Consider the following 14,431-nt stretch of genomic DNA (forward strand, 5'->3'; position numbering starts at 1 on the left):
CTGTTAGTCCTCTGAATCTTAGGGTATTCTCCCTTCTCTGCATTTGCAACATCGCAATAGAGTCCAAAGTTGAATCCTGCTGTGCTTTCAGATCTGCTGTTTCTTTCCTTATCTTTCTTTCCTTTCGGCTTTGGCCCAGCTGCTTCATCAGCTCTGGATCTACTTGTACTTGTCCTCCGCTCTTCCTCAGTAGCATGTTGGACGCCTTCCGACCTGAGGGGCTCATCTTCCAGCGTCATAACTTTTATATGCCTTTTGTCTTTGTCCATGGAGTTTTCTTGGCAGGGATACTGGAGTGTCTTGCCGGTTCCTGCTCCAGGTGGATCATGTTTGGTCAAAACTCTCCACTATGACCTGTCCATCTTGGGTGGCCCTGCACGGCATAGCTCATAGCTTCTCTGAGTTATTCAAGCCCCATCGCCACGGCAAGGCAGTGATCAATGAAGGGGATGGGCGGGGTATGAATATATTATTATTATTATTATTATTATTATTATTATTATTATTATTATTATTATTATTTTATTCCTTGCATCCCACCCATCCGACCAGGTTGCCCCAGGCTCTTGGGGCGGCTTCCAACAAATTTATTGCACCATTCCCCCACTGAGCTCAAGGCACTGTATGTGGCTGATCCCCAGCTGATATCCTCACAATGTGCTGGCTGGGTTGAGAGATGGCGACTGTCCCAAGGTCACCCCAATGTGCTTCATGGCTGGGCAGAGATTGTAACCTGGATCTCTGCAGCCCGCGCTTCTCATCACCATGACACAGTAGCTCTGTGACACATCTAGTGTCCTCCCTGCCAATTTGGATACAATAAAGGAACTGGAGGCCCCTCGACTGTCTTCGGGTCCAGTATTGGACCACTTTGACCGGATATCCCCAGCCGATGTGGACAGACTCCTCCGAGCTGGAAAGCCCACCACCTGTCCTCTCGACCCGTGCCTATCTTGGCTGATTAGAGCGTGTCCAGACGAGGTGCGGGCCCTCCTGGGGGATATCATCAATTTGTCCCTTGGCACGGGGACATTCCCTGTGGAACTGAAGGAGGCAGTGGTGCGCCCGCTCTTAAAGAAAACATCATTAGATCCTTTAGATCTATCCAATTACCGCCTGGTTTCGAATCTTCCGTTCCTGGGTAAGGTGATTGAGAGAGTGGTTGCCGAACAGCTTGGTAGGTTTCTGGATGAAACATCGGCTCTGGATCCATTCCAGTCCGGCTTCCGCGCGGGTCATGGGACCGAGACGGCTCTGGTTGCCCTAACAGATGATCTTCGTAGACAGCTGGATCAAGGCGGGTCGGGGCTGCTGATTCTTCTAGATCTGTCAGCAGCTTTCGACATGGTTGATCACGAACTCCTGGACCACCGCCTTGCCGACGTGGGGTTTCAGGGCACAGTCCTTCAATGGCTGCGCTCATTTCTCTCTGGTCGGGGACAGAGGGTGGCGCTTGGGGGGGAATTGTCATCGCGCCACTCCTTGGTGTGTGGAGTACCTCAGGGTGTGATACTCTCCCCGATGCTTTTCAACATCTTTATGCGCCCCCTCGCCCAGCTTGTCCGGAGTTTTGGGCTGGGTTGCCATCAGTATGCTGATGACACCCAACTCCATCTGTTGATGGAAGCTAAATCCTTCGAAGACAGAGGTCCTGTGGCTGGGACGGGACGATATGGGATCGGGGAGGCAACTCCCATCTCTTGCGGGGGTGCAATTAGTGCCAGCACCATCCGTTAAGAGTTTGGGTGTAATCTTCGACACCTCCCTTTCCATGGAGGCGCAGATTGCAGCTATAACAAAGGCGGCATTTTTTCATCTCCGCCAAGCTAAGCAGTTGGCTCCCTACCTCTCTCGCCCTGACCTAGCCACTGTGATCCATGCGACGGTCACCTCCAGACTGGATTATTGTAACTCGCTCTACGTGGGGCTGCCCTTGAGGCTGACCCAGAAACTCCAGCGGGTGCAGAATGCTGCAGCGAGACTCCTTACGGGGTCTTCGCTGCGAGACCACATTCACCCGGTGCTATACCAGCTGCACTGGCTCCCGGTGGAGTACAGGATCAGGTTTAAGGTGCTGGTTTTAACCTTTAAAGCCCTATACGGCCTAGGACCCTCGTACCTACGGGACCGCCTCTCCTGGTATGCCCCACAGAGAAACTTACGGTCTTCAAATAAAAACATCTTGAAGGTCCCGGGCCACAGAGAAGTTAGGCAGGCCTCAACTAGAGCCAGGGCTTTTTCGGCTGTGGCTCCGATCTGGTGGAACGCTCTGTCACTAGAGACTAGGGCCCTGCGGGACTTGACATCTTTCCGCAGGGCCTGCAAGACAAAGCTGTTCCATCAGGCCTTTGGCCAGGGCACAGCCTGACTCCCTCCCTCGGCAATCTTCGTGGAGCTCTGGCACAATGGTTGCCAGTGGCTTGATTTGAATCAATTTTACAATGAATGATTTTAGAGTGTTGTTTGTATTGTACTTTTGTATTGTTTTATTTTTGTTAGCCGCCCTGAGCCCAGCTTTGGCTGGGGAGGGCGGGATATAAATAAAATTTATTATTATTATTATTATTATTATTATTATTATTATTATTATTATTATTATTGTAAGTTTCATGGCCATGTGTGGATTAGAACACAGGCCTTCCTGGTCTAAAGCACCCTGCCCATAGATCACCATGCCCTTGTGATCTCTGGAAAGTAAAAATAAAGATAGTACATTAAAGTCCTAATAAAAACTCGAAAAAGAAAAAGAAAAAAACTGGAAAGACTTTTTAATTTGCTTTTATTGAAAGGGGTAAGCTGGTATAATCATGGAACATTTTACGATGGCTTATTCTTTTGATCCAAATGCTTTGGTGAAGAAGCAGAAGGTGTCTCTAACTGGGTATCAAGCGGCAATCCAGTGGCTCTTAAAAGATCTTAGGTAAGCAGGACTCCTCCATCAGTCTAACCTGTTTGAAAACAAAGCAAAATATACAGCAGTTATCTCCATTTCACCTGGAATCAGATGTCAAAATGATGAACATAGGAAGTTGCAGCATTGCAGGGAATGAATGAGCTAAGGCAATCAACAATAAGTATTGAAGGGAAATGTAAACTGCTGTGGACAAGAATAAAGATCTTGTCATGGTTTTCTGTATATATTTCTATTGTTCTAGTGCATGTCCGAGAACTGAAAAACACTACAAATGACAAATGAAGGAAAATGGAAGATATAGACAAAATAAACAAGTAAAAGAAAAGAAAAGAAAAGAAAAGAAAAGAAAAGGGAGACATGCCTAGGACTCTACTGTCAGATTCTGATGAACAAATGAGGACAGATTCCAGTTACAGAATCAACTCTGAGTCTGAACAAACTCTTTAGAGATATTAACATGAGTGGAACACGCTCCCATCAGATGTCAAGGAGATAAACAACTATCTGACATTTAGAAGACATTTGAAGGCAGCCCTGTTTGGGAAGTTTTTAATGACTGATTTTTTAATGTATTTTTAATCTTTTATTGGAAGCCACCCAGAGTGGCTGGGGAATTAATAATAATAATAATAATAATAATAATAATTAAAATGGAGGATTACAGAGATATTCCTTAGTTAAAAAGAGAACAAAAAGAAGGCAAAATTACAGTGGTACCTCAAGTTACAAACGCTTCAGGTTACAAACTCCGCTAACTTGGAAGTTACCTCGAGTTGAGAACTTTGCCCCAGGATGAGAATGGAAATCGTGTGCCGGCAGTGCAGCGGCAGATAGAGGCCCCATTAGCGAAAGAACGCCTCTAGTTGAGAACAGTTTCAGGTTAAGAATGGACCTCCGGAACGAATTAATTTCGTAACTCGAGGTACCATTGTACAGATCTAAAAGAAAAGGGAGACACGCCTAGGACCAGTGCTTTTTTGTCGGGTGGGGGGCCACAGGGGTACAGGTGTTGGGATACTGCCAGGGAGACATAGGCCATCACTGCCTCCACGCCGACTCCGGACTCCGGACGTCCATCGACCTCCCGTAGATACAGTATCAGCAATTAGCGACACGAACTCCAGAAATAGATTGCCACATTCCTGGGCGGATGCACGCTCTATCAGCAGAATTCACACAGCGAAAGTTGCACTCAGGAGAGTATCATTTAGAATGTTTATTCAGCGTTGGTCAGAACAAAGAAGAAACATGACTGCCTGCTAGCGTGTTCTGGCACAGAGAGGGAAAACGAAAGCAACAGAAAAACATAAACATCCTGTGAACAGGAAATACGCAGACTCTGTGACTCACAAGCCTGCTCCCTTTTAAGGTGGAACGGAAATATCCTAACAACAGGTACCCCTAAACATTTTTGTTGACATGCTTTCTGCGAAGAAGCAAAGCCTCTTTCAGCCACAGGAAGAGGCATCTTGAGATCTGGCGCGATCGTCTATGCCATTTCCATTGCCTCCTCCAGCAGCAACAGCAAAGGCAGGAGGGGGGAGAGGCGCAGCCCAGGTTTCCTTGCCGCTACGGGAACAAATCACAAAGCAGAGCCTTCCCAGTAGCTCTTTCCCCCTTCCCTCAAGGCCCATTTGCGCCTGGAAAACTCCGCAGGGCTGTCCTGGAAGCATTGTGTAGCTGCAGCTATAGACGAATTTTAAAAGAAACATTGAAAGATGCAGCAGCAGTTTCCCATGCGGTTTCCCCCTCCCGCGCACACAACAAAACGTCGTAACAAAAGGCAAGGTGCTCATGCTGTTTTTGCATGTGGGTCTTATTAGCGTTTTGAAAGCTGCCCTACACTCGTTATGGGTGAACTGTCAGCTGTGTAATATGAGGTAATGTATGTCCATTTACTGTATTTATTATTAAAGCTGTAGTTATTATTAAAGCTATGGTTTTCCCAGTAGTGATGTATGGAAGTGAGAGTTGGACCATAAAGAAGGCTGATCGCTGAAGAATTGATGCTTTTGAATTATGGTGCTGGAGGAGACTCTTGAGAGTCCCATGGACTGCAAGAAGATCAAACCTATCCATTCTGAAGGAAATCAGCCCTGAGTGCTCACTGGAAGGACAGATCCTGAAGCTGAGGCTCCAATCCGTTGGCCACCTTAAGTGAAGAGAAGACTCCCTGGAAAAGACCCTGATGTTGGGAAAGACTGAGTGCACAAGGAGAAGGGGACGACAGAGGACAAGATGGTGGGACAGTGTTCTCGAAGCTACCAGCATGAGTTTGACCAAACTGCGGGAGGCAGTGGAAGACAGGAGTGCCTGGCGTACTCTGGTGCATGGGGTCATGAAGAGTCGGACACGACTCAACAACTATACAACAACATTTGAACTATAAAATAGTGATTTTCTTGAGTCAACATGAGAGTACCCCTAAAAAAATTTTAAGAAAAAACCGCACGGCCTAGGACTCTACTGTCAGAGTCTAATGAACAAATGATGGCAGATCCCAATTACTGAATCAACTCTGAGACTCTACAAACTCTTTTAGAGATATTAACATGAGTTTTCAAAATGTTCAAAAGAGTTAGTTGTGTGAGGAATATGGGGAAATCCTGGTACTAAATTTGAGTTGGACCTTGAAGCAAAGAATGGCACCATGATTTAAATGATATGTTAATGAACTGAGGAATGCAACACATATGGCAATTTCTGCAGCCCTACATGTTAAGTATATCTGAGCAAGGACTACAACACTAGAAGATAAGAAAGGCTGTAGTATTTGCAAAAGGATATGGGGCAAAACCCAAGTATGTTTCCTTGGCTGTAACTCCCATTGTGGTTCACAGAAATGAGTCATTAGTCAAGGGCCTGAAGAGCCTGAAATCAGAGGCTTCTTGAAATGCTCAGCCTGGAGTGTTTGGGCCGTGGATGCTATTTGTGAAATTAAGCTTATCTCTCATAGCTTGTTTGATCTCTTGTTTGGCAAAACGAGATTACTTTTTGCAACACTTCATCTTCCCCTCACAGCTTCCGATCTCAGTAAGATGGAGACACGTCACAAGTACGCATTTACCACCTTCAGCCTTGCATGCTTCCTTACTCTGTGGTGTCTCCCAGGCAAATCCTGCAGAAAGAGAGAGAGAAAATATCACTGTTCACTGCAGAGAGCAGAGTAAGGTTATGAGTTTTCAGGGGGCAAAGAAAATTCAGAAGAGGAAGGAAAAGGGGGTACAAGTTCACTGGCACCTCAGGGTACGGTGGCATTCCAGCTCCCAACTCCAACCATTGAACACACAAATGCCGGTCATCACAAAGAAACAGTTGTCAGTGAAGCTTACTTTTTATTCAAGGAATCGGCATACAACTCAAGTCACACGTCCCAGTAGCTCTTGTCCCCACTGAGCAGTTACCAGGACTGAAGGCCCCTGTCTTCCACTCCTTTGAAGGCTCCTCCTCTTCCAAACAAGCCTTATCTAAAGTCGTCTGCCCACCTCTGACCTCTGTTCTGCTTTTCTCAATGCCCTGCACATTCTTGGGGACCAGTGGTCAGGGGATCTTGTCACAACCGGAAAGGGAGACTCCAGGCATTCTTCAGCAGCCTCTTCACCACCACCCCTCGTCTGCTTCAGCCTTGGAGTGTGAACTGCTCCCTGTCACAGGTTTGTCATGCTCACTAAACCATGTTGCCCCTTTGGCACACTGCACCTCCTCCCAATCTTCTCCTTCTGAACTCTCCTCAGTGTCTCACCAACAACCCCCATGATCTGAGCTTTCTTCCTCTGGGATTTCCATTTGGGGGTTCCCAGCTGTCACCTCAACACCAGCCCTCCTCGTCCAGCCAGCCCCTGACACATGTTCTCCATCCCTGCTTTGGAATCCATAGAAATGGGACCTTCAAGATTACTGCAACACTTATACATAGGCTGCCTCCAAAGACAGTTTGGAAACTAACTGATGCAGAATTTGCTGGTCTGGTTCCTTACACCTGGCCAAGATGGCCCAAGCATATTATACCATTCTTGGCCCAACTGCGCTGGCTACCAGTTAATTTCCAGCCCCAATTCAATGTTCTGGTTTCGACTTATGAAGCCTTAAATGGCTCAGGGCTGCAAGACCTCAAGGTCTGCCTCTCTCCAGATGAACCAGCCCAGACGCTGTGATCATCATCTAAGGCCCTTCTTCATTTGCCCCCTCCATGTGAGGTCTGGAAGGTGGTAACAGGAGAATGGCCCTTTCTGTGGTGCCTCCCTGTTTGTGGAATGCTCTCCCCAAGCAGGATCACCTGGAGCCATCATTACATATATTTGTGCAGCAAGTCAAAACTTTCCTTTATAACCAGGCCTTTGACCTTGAACTAACAAATTCAATAATAAAACAAAATAAGGAACTGTTTATAGTTCTGAGTAGTGCTCTCCTCTCCATTCCATTCTCCCACCTCAGTTTCTCTCTCTCTCTCTCTCTCTCTCTCTCTCTCTCTCTCTCTCTCTCTCTCTCACACACACACACACACACACACACACACACCACTGTCAGTTAGTTTACACAGTATTAAGCTAGGTGGACAAGTGGTTTGACTTGGTAGAAAGCAGAAGGGTTAACTGCCTTCTTCTGTATCACTTACCAGACGTAGCCAGGAGCAGCAAAGACAGTATAGCCAAACATAGCTGGAGGATCTTCATGGCTCTGTTAGGATAGACGGTGCAGTGAGACTGGGTGCAGGGCCACAGGCCAAAAGGTTGTCAGGGGAGAGCCGAGTAATCATATTTGTAGGATCTATGGGAAACTTTTCCTCCCACTTCCTTGCAAAGTCCAGCAAGTCGTCACTATGCCCTGAAGGAAAGTAGGGCTGCTGGTTCAGCAATCAGCACACTGTCTTCCCCAGAATGACATGTAGAGATGGAAAGATTAGAGGTTTTGGCCCATTGTGAGACGTGGAGGATGCTAAAACCGGAAGAAGCACCCAGGTGAGTCACTGAGCACCTACTGTTAGAACTAAAGGCAGTGTACTGGAAGAGGCAAAGGTCTCCAGTGCGATCGCCGAAAAATGGGAAACACTGGGCTGTGAGCACTCCAAGTAGGATCTTCATGGCTCTCTTAGGATAAACGGTACAGGGCCACAGGCCAGAAGGTTGTCATGGGAGAGCCGAGTAATTCATATTTGTAGGATCTTTGGGATGCTGTTTCCTCCCACTTCCTTGCAAAGTCCAGCAAGTCATCACCATGCCCTGAAGGAAAGTAGGGCTGCTGGTTCAGCCATCAGCACACTCTCTTCCCCAGAATGACATGTAGAGATGGAAAGATTAGAGGTTTTGACCTGTTTTGAGACCTGGAGGACGCTAAGACCGGAAGAAGCACCCAGATGAGTCACTGAGCACCAACTGTTAGAACTAAAGCCAGTGTGATCACCAAAAATTGTGAAACACTTGGCTGTGAGCACTCCAATGGGAGAACAGCCTTTAGCAAAGGCCTCATGGGCTTTGAAAACTCTTAAACTCATGCCTAAAATAAAGTTATGCTTGTGGAAACCTGTTGGGGGGGGGACCAGGGGCTGCACAGATGGTGAACAAAACATGATGTGCCTGTTATTCTAAAGCACCAATGCAGCAGCAAGCAAAGGCTATAGCAGCCAAGTCTGCTGCTTGTGGCTGGAAAGCCAAACAGGAAGTTTGTGACTGTTGCCATGGAAACAAAGGGGCAGTCCATTCTGTACTGAGCACCGGATGTTAGCTCAGTGGGTTTGTCATATGACCTGTGCTGGAAGTACATGGGTGGAGTTTAATTCTAACTGCTGATGAGTGCAGACATGTTTTCTCTGTACTGAAGTAAAAGACAGGAATAAAAGATGTAAATAGATTTCTGTCTGCTTCTTTCCCCTCCCTGGGGACACCAAAGGGGAGAGACGAAGAACGGTGTGTTTTTCTCACAGTCTGGGAAGAATCGCCGAGACCTCGGCTGCTTATCAGCAGAGCGGCGCAGCCGGGAGGTCACAAGGAATATCTGCCGGTGCCTGGAAGACTGGCACATCCCTCTGACCGGGCAGAATTCTAACAGTGCCAACCCAACCCTTGCCACTTCTGCTGGGTGGGCTTGGGGCACAGAGGTTTAATGGGGCCACTCTGCAATGTCTGCCAATGCAGAGGGCAATCCAGTTGGCTGACATGACCCTTGGCACACACACCTTTCCATTGCTGGCCAGGCAGCCATTCAGTGAGGTGCCCAGGGTCAAGGCAACAAGGCCAGACTGTGTTCTGGAGCCTAGAGACCCCCAGCTGCAGGCAGGTTGGGGATCCGTACATGTGGGTGCCTGGATCTCTCCTCCTCAAATTTATGCACCCAGGGCTATGGCCCCCCTGGCCTTCCCCACTCTATAGTCCTGCTCCAACCACTACCCATTCATTCAGAACACAAGCCCACTTTGTCAGACTTGTGTTCGACCAAGCTGGAAAAGCTCATCCTCCGGTCAAGTCCTCCGAAATCTCTTCCGACAATGATTAACGACCTGAGCCTTTGATAAGGCTCTAGGCACGTTCCCCATTCAGTAGAATATCAAAGCAGCAGAAGAGACGAGAAATATGAGCTACATTACTAGGTTGTATTTCAAACTACACAGACAGAAAAGAAATAAAACATCCTCTCTCTGTGAAAATCAGAGAGCAGCTGGATACAAAGAAACAGGAAACCAGTAATATCAACATCTGTCTCCTGTGAGACTTCCAACAGTCTGGGATGTCTGGAATGCAAAACAGAGTCTTGTGACTCCAAGCATGGCACAGTGGCAACACAGAGAAACCTAACACACTCACCCCTTTGTGTGAGGTGGCACTGAGGGACAGAGGAGGCTTATCTTGGTCCTCAACATGGGAATTCAATCTGCTATGCCCTTCTTGAAAGGCAGAGGAGGTTTGAACGCCCTACGCCCATCAGGAACCGAATCTTAGCTTGCCTTGGCAAATGGGGCTGCAGGCTGTGCCAGGGGCGGCGCTGATGGAGCCGAAAGTGGGCTTCCCTCAGATCCACCCTTGCCCATTTAAGCAGCCAGTACCTGGAGCTCAGTCTGTTTGTTCCTCCACCAGGTTTCTCCATCTGCCCACCCTCAGTTTAAGCTGATACTCGATGACTTTGCTATGGCTATGGTGGTTGCCGTCCTTCTAGGGGCCGGGTAGGAAATTGCCCACCAGGGTAATTGGCGCTGACCTGGTGGTTTCGCCTAGCTCACAGCAATCATCACAACTGGTTGGACATTGGGGAGGGGAGGTTATAGCCTCCGCCTGCCCCTTCAAATGCTGGGGTATCCCGTTAAAGGGATCCGGGGGGGGGGGTGGCCATGTCCGTGTGGTCAGGGGGGCCAGGGCCAAAAGCACTCTCTCAAACAGCTGTCCCTGCGGGGGTCACCCTATTGGATGTAAGTCTTAGGAACCCCAGCCTGGATTGACCACACGTCACTTCTGGCCGGCCCAAGCCAAACCTCTTTCATCTGTATTCAGTAAAGTTGTGGCCTGTTTTGACCCCATACCCATTCTTAATGGTCTCTTATTTTTTTATTTATTCAAAGTTATAACTTTGAAACATATTTTCCAAAAACATATCCTTATCCCCCCCATTTTTCCTCCCCCCTCTCCCCACAAAACCCATCCCCCCACCCCACTCCCCGACTTCCCTCAGTTCCAGTCTTTGGTTTCTCCAATAATGCTATTTTCTGCATGTTACAGAGTTGTATAAATCCTCCAACTATTTAGCTAATTATTATCAGTAAAAAAATAAATAAATAAAATTGTGGATGTTTATTTAAAACCTGCAAAGGAGTCCAGTTCGTTTTGTTGCGTCTTCAAATACTTTGTGAAAGGTTCCCATTCATCCTTAAAGTCACAGTTATCCTTGTCCCGTAGCTTATGTGTCAATTTTGCCAGTTCTGCATAGTCCATCAATTTTTCTTGCCATGATTCTTTAGTTGGGATTTCTTCAGTCCTTGTGCTACCGGAATTCTCGCTCCCGTTGTCGCATACATGAAGATGTTTTTCAACTTTTTTGGCAGGTCTTTTCCTACAATCCCCAACAAAAATGCCTCGGGTTTTTTAACAAATGTTAAATGCTTAATGGTCTCTTATTATATGGGTTTGCTGGAGGAGACTCTTGAGAGTCCCATGGACTGCAAGAAGATCAAACCTATCCACTCTTTAGGAAATCAGACCTGAGTGCTCATGGGAAGGACAGATCCTGAAGCTGAGGCCCCAATACTTTGACCACCTCATGAGAAGAGAAGACTCCCTGGAAAAGACCCTGATGTTGAGAAAGATGGAGGGCACAAGGAGAAGGGGACGACAGAGGACAAGATGGTGGGACAGTGTTCTCAAAGCTACCAGCATGAGTTTGGCCAAACTGTGGGAGGCAGTGGAAGACAGGAGTGCCTGTCGTGCTCTGGTCCATGGGGTCATGAAGAGTCGGACATGACTAAATGACTAAACAACAACAACAACATTATACGGGTTGGGGTATGGGGAGTTCGATGCCTGGTCCTGCAAGAAGAGTCTACTGGATCTGGCCATCTAGCATTCTATTCTCACAGTGGTCCACCAGATGCCTGCAGGAAGCCAGGATTCGAGCGCAAGAGCACTCCACCAACTGTGGCTTCCAGCAACTGGTATTCAGAAGTATTGCTCTCTCCAACTGTGGAGACAGAGCACAGCCATCAGGGATAACTGCTCTCATTAGCCCTCTCCTCCACGAAGGTTGTAGGCTCAGTCCTTGGCATCTCCAGGTAGGGCTTGGAGAGACCCCTGGAGAGATGCTGACAGTCAGCTTAGACAGCAGAGTCGTACCTTGGATCTCGAATGCCTTGCTACTCAAATGTTTTGGCTTTCGAACACCGCAAACCGGGAAGTGAGTGTTCCGGTTTGTGAACGTTCTTTGGAACCTGAAAGTCTGACGTGGCTTCCACGGCTTCCGATTGAGTGCAGAAAGCTCCTGCAGCCAATCGGAAGCCATGCCTTCATTGTCAAATGTTTTGGGTAGTTGAACGGACTTCCGGAATGGATTCGGTTCAACAACAAGGTATGACTGTACTGAATCCGATAGACCCATCTGACATGACCAGTGTCCTTTGTTCCTATGCTCTGTAGTAAGTCATTTTCATCATAAAACGGTACCATTGTTTAACCATCTTACGGTAGGTAACAATAATATCTTTGACAAGATGCAGAAATTCTGGTTTGTCAGATAAACTGTTGCCCTCTAGTAAAATGCTTTTTAAAAAATGCCATAAGATTAAATCAAATGGTTGCCTGCATGGTCAATCTATGTATTAGCAAAAATATGTTGAAATTGTTCACATAAAGCTTTGCCAACCTAATTTCTTGCCTCTAGGTTATTTTAAGACAAAGATTTATGGGAGGGGTTCCCCTTTGACTGTTTTTCCCCTCATTTTTGTATAGTTTTTGGCATATTTTTAATTCAGCTCTGAGGCATTTTTTGTTTGATAAAACCCTTTTCTTCATCTCCTGTAATCCAACGGTGTTTTGTTTGACCCCCCCCCCAACCTTTTTATACTGCTACTTAATTATTTTTTTGGAAAAATTGCTGTTTTAATGGCATTATTTGCTTTTAGTATGGTGTGCTGCTTACAGATGTTTAAAATGTTAAGTGGTTTATAAATGCTTTTAAAATCAATTCAAGTTTGCTTTTATCAAAGTGACTCTAATGTAAATTGTTTACTGTCATGTGGGTTTTTTAAAAAAATAAAAAAGCAAACCACTGTCTAGAAATATTTTTAATAACAAACAAACAAATTCCTGGATGATGAGACCCACCCCGGCCACTAGCTTGGGGAAGGCTGTTTTTTGCCATATTAAGAACTCAAGCCTTTAAAATAATCATTGCTTTTCAAGTTAAACATCTCTGAGTAACACAGAGAATAAAACCAGACCCCAGAGCTCCCCTGCTTTCTCTCTGTCCCTGTCTCTCTTTCTCTCTTTTTTTACTGTTTACTGAAATGCACCCACCAAAGGAGAACCTTTCCTTTCCTTCTGCTTCTGACTTTTTCGCAAAGGAAAGCGAGTCTCTGCCTCCACCTCTTGGAAGGAAGGCAAAACTACAAATATCAGCAAGCTGGCTATCATCTACCTTGGGCCAAGGAAGTCTTTGTCAGTCCGTACTGGAGAATCCGGGACGCGGGTGGCGCTGCGGATTAAACCACAGTGACATTTTAGTGTATTTTTCATTTCTGTTGGAAGCCGCCCAGAGTGGCTGGGGAAACCCAGCCAGATGGGCGGGGTACACATAATAAATTATTATTATTATTATTATTACTAGGACTTGCTGATCAGAAGGTTGGTGGTTTGAATCCCCGTGATGGGGTGAGCTCCCGTTGCTCGGTCCCTGCTCCTGCCAACCTAGCAGTTCGAAAGCACATCAAAGTGCAAGTAGATAAATAGGTACCACTCCGGCGGGAAGGTAAACAGTGCTTCGGTGCGCTGCTCTGGTTCGCCAGAAGCTGCTTAGTCATGCTGGCCACATGACCCAGAAGCTGTACGCCGGCTCCCTCAGCCAATAAAGCGAGATGAGCGCCGCAACCCCAGAGTTGGTCACGATTAGACCTAATGGTCAGGGGTCCCTTTACCTTTATCTTTACTGGAGAATCCAGAAACTGTGGCTTGGAAGTGTAAAAAAACAGAAAGCAAGAACATTTTCCAAGCATTGGGAGAGACTTCACTGTTTGCTTCCTACTTTCTCCATACTCCAGCGTATATAAGAGAAGAAGAGTGGGTTAGAGATTTCATGGCCAACATGCAAAATAAAATGTCGCTATGAGGAGGTGCCTTTGTTCTCTGCTCCAGCAAGCCAGCCATGCCCGTCTCTCTCCCTTGTGGTTGCTCTCAGCTTCTCATTTTTCCAATCTTAAATCCAGTTCCCTGATATAATGCATTCTTGTTTTCATTAATATATGCATACTTAGGCACACTTTCCCCAATGGCACGCATTTCCCCCCAAGTTGTGTGGTTGGAGAACTGCACTGAAAAATTCAGAGAACAGAGTACAGTGGTACCTCAGGCTACATATGCTTCAGGTTACATACCCTTCAGGTTACAGACTCCGCTAACCCAGAAATAGTGCTTCAGGTTAAGAACTTTGCTTCAGGATGAGAACAGAAATGGTGCTCCAGCGGCATGGCAGCAGCAGGAGGCCCCATTAGTTAAAGTAGTGCTTCAGGTTAAGAACAGTTTCAGGTTAAGTAGGGACCTCCAGAATGAATTAAGTACTTAACCTGAGGTACCACTCTATTCACATTCTGTTTCAGTTTACCTGTTGCTTCAGAAAATGCAAATAAGGTTGAATTGCCTTTAAAGGTGAACTGGATAAAATTGCTTCTCCTTAATTCCCATTCCCTCCTCCTTTCTTCTCCTCTTTGTCATTCAGTCCTTCTCTTGGAGCTGTGGGGGGGGGGGATTCCTCCCCGTAGGTGAAAAGTGCCATTTTGGCTTCAAAAGCAACAACACTCATACCTGAAAATAGGAAACAGAGGGGATGGAG

General features: G+C 46.6%; 1 long non-coding RNA gene across 1 annotated transcript; it reads right to left on the reverse strand.

Annotated features, from left to right (window-relative positions):
- Positions 1–2,762: 2,762 nt before the first annotated feature.
- LOC309366109 lies at positions 2,763–7,667 on the reverse strand. The gene is made up of 3 exons (XR_014166513.1): positions 7,530–7,667; positions 5,906–6,032; positions 2,763–2,948 (listed from the first exon to the last, which is right to left on the reverse strand). It is a non-coding gene; the product is annotated as an uncharacterized lncRNA (long non-coding RNA).
- Between the last annotated feature and the right edge of the window lie 6,764 nt (positions 7,668–14,431).

This window comes from Podarcis melisellensis (assembly GCF_964234715.1).
Source record: "Podarcis melisellensis genome assembly, chromosome: 3".
NCBI classification, from domain to species: Eukaryota; Metazoa; Chordata; class Lepidosauria; order Squamata; family Lacertidae; genus Podarcis; species Podarcis melisellensis.